The sequence below is a fragment of the Protopterus annectens genome, chromosome 11.part0 (assembly GCF_019279795.1).
Source record: "Protopterus annectens isolate FY-2018-M chromosome 11.part0, PAN1.0, whole genome shotgun sequence".
NCBI classification, from domain to species: domain Eukaryota; kingdom Metazoa; phylum Chordata; order Ceratodontiformes; family Protopteridae; genus Protopterus; species Protopterus annectens.
Window position 1 is genome coordinate 1,416,271,785 of NC_056745.1, and position 7,500 is coordinate 1,416,279,284.

Sequence of the window (7,500 nt, forward strand, 5' to 3'; positions counted from 1 at the left end):
CATGTAATTATTTGTTTATTATTTTTTTTTCCATTTTTTTAGTTAAGGTAGGATAGTGATCCTCAAGAAGCTTCTTCTGATTCAGACCAAGGTTGTGACCTAAGTAAGTAATTATATATCACAGAGAATTACGATCGGGTCTCCAATCAACCACATTATGTGTTTGAGGCATGAGTGAAGCAGTCACCAAAGCCATATATGAGGGTAAGGTGGTTCACACAGCTTATCTAGATCTCGCTAAGGCTTTCAACACCATCCCCCACTCTGGAGTTATAGATAAGCTCACTAAACTAGGTAAATGAAGCTAGAAAAGTGAATCTTGGTGTCCATGTCCAAAACATGTAACAAAGGGTTACGATAGGAGACTTGATCTATAATTCATATAATTAATATAATTCATACCACATCTATATCTATAATTCATTAAACTCATATAATTCATACCACACCTTTCGGCCACCTAACCCAGAACGAAGCACTAAAGGTGGAGGCGTGCCCATATTCATTATGGATATCCACACCTCCAGACTAGTTGCACAGCATAATGCATCTGAGATTATCCAAGTGCAACTAACTCTAGGCAAGACCGCAATCCAAATTGTAGCTTGCTACAGACCCTCCACCATGCCCCAGGATTCCCACTCCTCATTTCTTGATACACTGGAAAGTATTAGGGTACAACCCAACACTCTAATAATGGGCAATTTCAACTACCCCACCATTAACTGGGAAAACTACTCATGTACCAACTCTTTTGCTCAAGATTTTCTGGAATTCATAAATTCCAATGCCTTGGATCAACTTATTCACACCCCCACCAGGGGCAGCAATATCCTAGACCTGGTCATTATCAACATGGGCAACCAGTGTTCCACACCAGATGTCAATTCCTCATTGGTCAGATCCTACCACAAGCTAATCACCCTAGACATCCACATCTCGTCCCCACCCCCAATTAGGGAAACCACCATAAAAACTTCTCCAAAGCCAACTTCACACTTCTTAAGACAGAAGTGGCAAACTTCATGACACCCATGCAGATGGACAATAGAGGTACGACTGCTGAATCCTACACAAATGCACTTTATAAGCACTTACACGAGTGCATGGATCATGTTATCCCTAATAGAACCAAGATGCTATCCTCCAAAAAAGGAAGCCAATCTGGTGGTCCTCTGCCATAAACAAACTCTACAACAGAAGAAAGAAACTGTTGCAAAAAAGTGTAAAATCCCATGACTGGAGGAACTCCCTGGTCAACCTCAGTAAGAAGCTGAGATCCCTCATAAAATCCTCCAAAGCTAGTTACAAAAAAAAAATTGCCACTGACTCTAAACACAACCACAAAGCATTCTATAGCTATGTCAAGAATCTCAATGGCAACACTCAGATCTGCTCTGAGTTACAGCACAATGGCACTAAATATACAGAACCAACTGATATTGCCAACATCCTGGCAGATAGGTTCAATGCTAACTTTATCCCCCTCTCACCCCCTAGAGGGCCCATCTCTATACCAGAAGAATGCAAAGTTCCTGTAATCACGGCTGCACAGGTAAAAAACACACTCTCCAAAGCCAAGAACACAGCATCCATGGGACCTGACAATATCCCAGGCTGCGCTCTACATGAACTACAGAATAAACTGGCACCCTACCTAAGTACCATGTTCAATCATAGCCTCACCTCAGGCTTTGTGCTCACTGAATGATGAACCATGACAGTTATCCCACTCCACAAAGGGGGAGCCACAATGGACCCCAGGAACTGCCACCACATTAGCCTGACAAGCCTGGTCTGTGAGGCCATGGAATGTATCATCATGGAACTCATAAACAAAGACATTGGTAATCTCCAAACTCTGGACCCTACTCAGTTCGGGTTTGTAAAAGGCAGATCATGTCTCCTAAACCTGATTGACTTCTTTGAAGCAGTCACCAAAGCCATATATGAGGGTAAGGTGGTTCACACAGCTTATCTAGATCTCGCTAAGGCTTTCAACACCATCCCCCACTCTTGAATTATAGATAAGCTCACTAAACTAGGTATAAATCCCAATGTCACAAGATGGGTTGCCAACTGGCTCATGGAAAGAACCCACAGTGTGAAAGTAGCAGACTCCAAATCCGACTTCAGACCAGTGACAAGTGGAGTACCACAGGGTTCAGTCCTGGGTCCTCTACTGTTTGGTATTTACTTCTCAGAGGTACAGGCTAACACAGAACGTCTTTGGCTAACAAAGTTTGCAGATGACTGCAAACTAGGAGCCATAATCAAAACTCCTAAAGATGTGGACATACTACAAAAGGGTAGTGAAAACTTTAATTTCCGCTTTCGTCCAGAGACTTCTTCAGAATACAAAATAGTAAAAGCACAAGCATTAAATACCTCACCAAACAATTACTTAATTAAACAATTAATCAATTAATTAAAATAAAAATTACTAAACAGCCCCTGTTGTTACTTAAAAAAAGAAGAAGTAGAAATATTTTTATCAATATTTAACTTAGTACTCTTTAAAAAACACTTAATGTTAATAGCTTCATTCAAGCCGGGAGCTTTATCTGCCCTCAATTTAATTTGCCAGAGGGTCTCCCTTTGCTCGACAAAGTTTTTGAAATCCCCACCCCTAAGGTCTGATTTAACTACTTCAATGACCGTAAATAAAAATTTTTTAAAATTATTACAAACAAGGGAGTGTTTAAATAAGGCGCTGGTTTCATCATGAGTTTTGTTACTGTATACATGCTCCCGAATCCGGGTCTTAAGACACCTGGTCATCATCCCTACATAAAATGCAGGGCAAGTGCTACATAAACTAACATAAACAACACCCCTAGTAGAACAAGTGACATGACCAGGCACCTGAAAAGTCTGATCAAAACCATCAATGGTAATAACTGGTCCTTTAGCAATAAATCGACATGCATTACAGTTGTTGCAAGTAAACATGCCATTGACAAAAGACTTGTTACAATCTGGTTTAAAATGATTGTTTTCCAGAGCTTTCTTAATATTGTAGGTGTTCCTAAACACAAAATTTGGTTTGCCACCCAAAACCTTGGAAATATCATAGTTACCCTGAATGATCTTCCAATTCTTTTCTAGTATTTTTCTGATGTATCCACTATCAATACTCATATCTAACGAACAAACCATTTTGTTAAAACAATTTAGTTCTCCTGAGTTTTTACCAAAAAGAACTGCACTGTTAGTTTCAAGATGATCTAAAAGTGCTGGATAATGAGATGACCGTTTGTCTAAGACCTCACTAGCATTATTGTTTAATAATTGCAAGGGATACCCCCTTTTATAAAACATATGTTTGATAAACTCGAATTCATCTGCAAGATCTTTACCATTAGATGTCATCCTACACGCTCTGATGAACTGCCCCTTAGGAATGTTTCTGATAGTATGTCTGGGGTGGGCACTTGAAAAGTGAACATAACTATTAGTGAAGGTCTCCTTACGGTATATCTTACTGTTGAATTTGTTTTCAGTAAAATCCCACCAAAAGGAAACATCTAAAAAATTGATAACCAAGCCTGAACATCCCAAGGTAAACTTTAGGAAACAACCTGAATTATTAATTTCCATGAGAAATTCATCCACCTTGTCATGGTTTCCCTCTATGATAAAAATTAAATCATCTACAAACCTATAGTATAATAAAATATGGAATTTGACCTTCAACAAACTCAACACCGTGTCTTCCCACCAAGTCATAACAAGATTTGCATATGCTGGAGCAGCTGAAGACCCCATGGCCACACCCCTCCTTTGTCTGTAAAAGGTGTCCTGAAACAAAAAATAGTTATTTTGTAACAGAATGTCAATAAATCTACAAATAGTAGAAATTTGACCAATGTTATATTCACTATTGTTACATAATATAGTACGGATAGCATCTACCCCTTCTTCGTGAGGAATACATGTAAACAAAGACACGACATCTATCGTAAAAATAGTGTGCTTGTCTGGATCAAAGACATTGGAAATAGCAAATTGATTTAATTTATTGAGAAAGTGCCATGAATCCTTAAGAAAAGATTCTTGTTTAGATACTAATGGACTCAGTGTAGCGTCAATGATGAGTGAAATTCCTTCAGTGACAGAATGTGGGGAAGACACAATCGGCCGAAATGGTGGGTCAGTACAACTTTTATGTGTTTTCGGTATACCGAAAAGAACACCAATTCTAGGATTTTCAATGACACAAAATTCATACACATCAAAATCAATTTCATTTGACATCAAAGCCTCATATAAAAATGAATGTATTAATCTCTGTTTCCTCTTAATGTCATAAAGTGTAATAACCTCGTATTCGTCTTGATTTTCCAGCAATTGTAACATTTTCAAATTGTATGAATCCTGTGTCATAATAACAATGTTCCCACCCTTGTCACTACTCATGAATCTGAGTGTTCTGTTCTTTTGATGTAACTGGTTAAAGGCCTTTCTCTCTTTAAAATTTAAATTGTGCTCCTGTCGACTTATCTTGCCTAAAGACCCCTCCACCTCCTGCAAACATGCTTCTTCAAAGATTTTTAAAGTATGAACTAAAGGGGGATTATAGCTTGAGGGTTTAATAAGTGCTTTGTTTAAAACTGGAGTATCATGTAATATGTAAGATAAATTCATTTTCCTTACAAATTTCTTAATATCTATGACAGTCTTACCAAAATCTGCTTTGTTTGTAGGAACAAAATTAAGACCTAAACGCAAAACACTTAATTCGTCATATCCAAAGTTGGTATCAGTTAAATTAATGATATCAAAGTTGTCTTGTTTACAAGTTAAATCTCGTCCCCTGAGGAGTTGGAACTCAAAAATGTCCGACTCCTCGTAAACACTGTTTTCTTCACAGTGGAAGCTTTCTTCCCTAAAAAAGAAGAAGGATTATTATTAGAAATAACAATAGGAGCATCATTACTAGTCTTAGAACCAGTCTCATTGTTGCTAATCTGGTTAGGATCAGTGTCTAAAACGTTAACATCAGAGTGGGTAGTGTTACCCGTTGGTTCGGAGTGATCAGCAGGAGCAGGTAGACGGCTAGTAACAGTCACTGTTTCAAAATTGAAACCTGGAACATTTCCTTTCACTTTAGAAATTAAACCGCCAGTTTGTTCCTTGTTGCTAACAATGGAACTGTAATGTCTCCTGTTGGTAACCTGAGAGGACACAACTTTACTGTTGTAATCTTTACTACTAGGTGCAAAATAGGTGTACGCTGACTTAGTTTTATATGCAGAAATGTCCCGCTGTAACTTAACATGCTTCCTGTTAGTAATCTCAGCAGAATGTCTTTCAACTTCCTCAAATAGTGATTTTAAAAACTTAGAGTTATTAGTACTAGCAAGTTCATTTTCTAACCGGTTTATTTCCTCCGTCAAACTCGACATTTTGGCAGAGTTATTATCAATGAGTAATTTCAAAAAGGACATACCTGCCTCGTTAAAAAATGAAACCAGTGTCCCGAACATGGCATCGCCGACCTGAACGCCGTTGGGACATTTAAAAAATCTCAGTCCTTTCGGCATGATTTTTAATTCTATACAACGCTCAAAATAGCAGTTCTCCACAGATAAAGAACGAAACCTTTTCAACAGCTTGGTCAGAGTATCACGCTTTGTAATAACTTCCCCTTCGCAATAAAAGTGCTGAATAGAGAACTTCGCAAAAGGGTTGTTCAATGGTTCCAATAGTGATTTAACACCAGAACTGCTAGCCCGGTGTTGTTGTAAAAGTACGCCATCATCTGTTGCCTTTGAATTGGTGAACCTGCCGTTCGGTTCCACCTCAATAATGGTGTCAAGTTCCTTAAAGGAATCACAAGGACTAGATGTGTTCACCGCTTCTGTAGGTAAAGCATTCGCTTTAGGTGAAGCATTCGCTTTAGTTATTAAATACTTAAGAGACTTCTGTATGTCCACCAGTGTAGAAATAAGTAAATTGTTAACCTCCCTGCTAGAGTCACCACTTGGGATGGGGTATGTAGTCATATTCAGCAGTTGCTCGTCGATTTCCTCCTCCATGGTGGTAAACGTAACAAAAACAGTCAAAATACCAATAAGAAAAAACCACAACGTAAAATGATACCAGGAGCAGGAAACCAGCCAGAAATAATCCACAAGAAATAGCGTAGTGAAAACTTTAATTTCCGCTGGAAATTAAAGTTTTCACTACGCTATTTCTGGTGGATTATTTCTGGCTGGTTTCCTGCTCCTGGTATCATTTTACGTTGTGGTTTTTTCTAATTGGTATTTTGACTGTTTATACTACAAAAGGGCCTCACTGAGACAGATGCCTGGTGTCAAAGCCATGGCCTGAAGCTCAATGCCAAAAAGTGTATTGTCATCCCCTTTGGTAAAAACTCTGTACCCATGAACTGCCACATAAGTGGTAATCTACTTAATGCCAAAAGTGTGATAAGAGACATTGGGACACAGATGGACAGTAGTCTCTTCTTTGATAATCACATCGCCACAGTGGTCAGGAAATCCTTCTACATGGCTCACCTCATCACAAAAGGTTTCTCATCCAGAAAAAAAAAAGAGGTCATAGTTCCCCTCTACTCATCACTCATTAGACCGATTATAGAGTACAACGCCCCTTTTGGTATGTACCTCACAAGACATCTACAACAACTGTTAAGGCCACAGAAATACCTCACAAAGGGAATTACTGGCCTCAAACAGATGCAGCAAACCATCTAAAAAAACTCCAGCTTTACTCGGTCGCATATCACCTACTCAGAGGCGATCTCTGTCTAACATACAAAGCTATGTCAAACCCAGAGCTGTTGGACATGCTCCACTTAAAGAAATCCCAATCCCTCCGAGCTACACGCTCTAGGCACCTAAACCTTGTCACCACAATAAACAGAACATGCTGGAGGGATAGATTCCTGTCCCAAAGAATTCCCATACTATGGAACAGACTACCTATCTATGTCAAACAGAGCTCCTCATTAGCACTCTTCAAGAAAAATCTTGATGATTGGATGGGAAATGGGAAATTCACCCCAGGGATCACTTCTGTGGCTCTGCTCAACAGGGGCACAGGAAAATAATTTTTTTGGGTGGCGAAAGCCAAGGTTCCTTTTTGGCTAGGCTTATATTGGCCCTAGGCTAATAGCCTAGTACCTACCTATGAACCTATGAACCTATGATCGTAATTCATTGTAGTGCATGAGCTTTATCTGCTCCATATACTATCAGTTACAGAAAAGAAAGGGGCAAAGTGTTTTAACAGCTTTGAAACCCAATAAAGCACTTAATCAAGTGCTGTCAGACAGCAAGATATTCAGCAACTTAAATGAGGTATGTAATGTTTGAGTGAGAAAGATTGGGTAGATTATAAGTGATTTATAATGTTTGCAAATTGCAGTGTGACAGTATGCTTGTCATGTAAAATGTTTGCAAATAGGACTGTCAGTGTGGTTTGTTTTCATTTATATAAATATAAAATTGCCTATGTAGTAACTGATGGTTT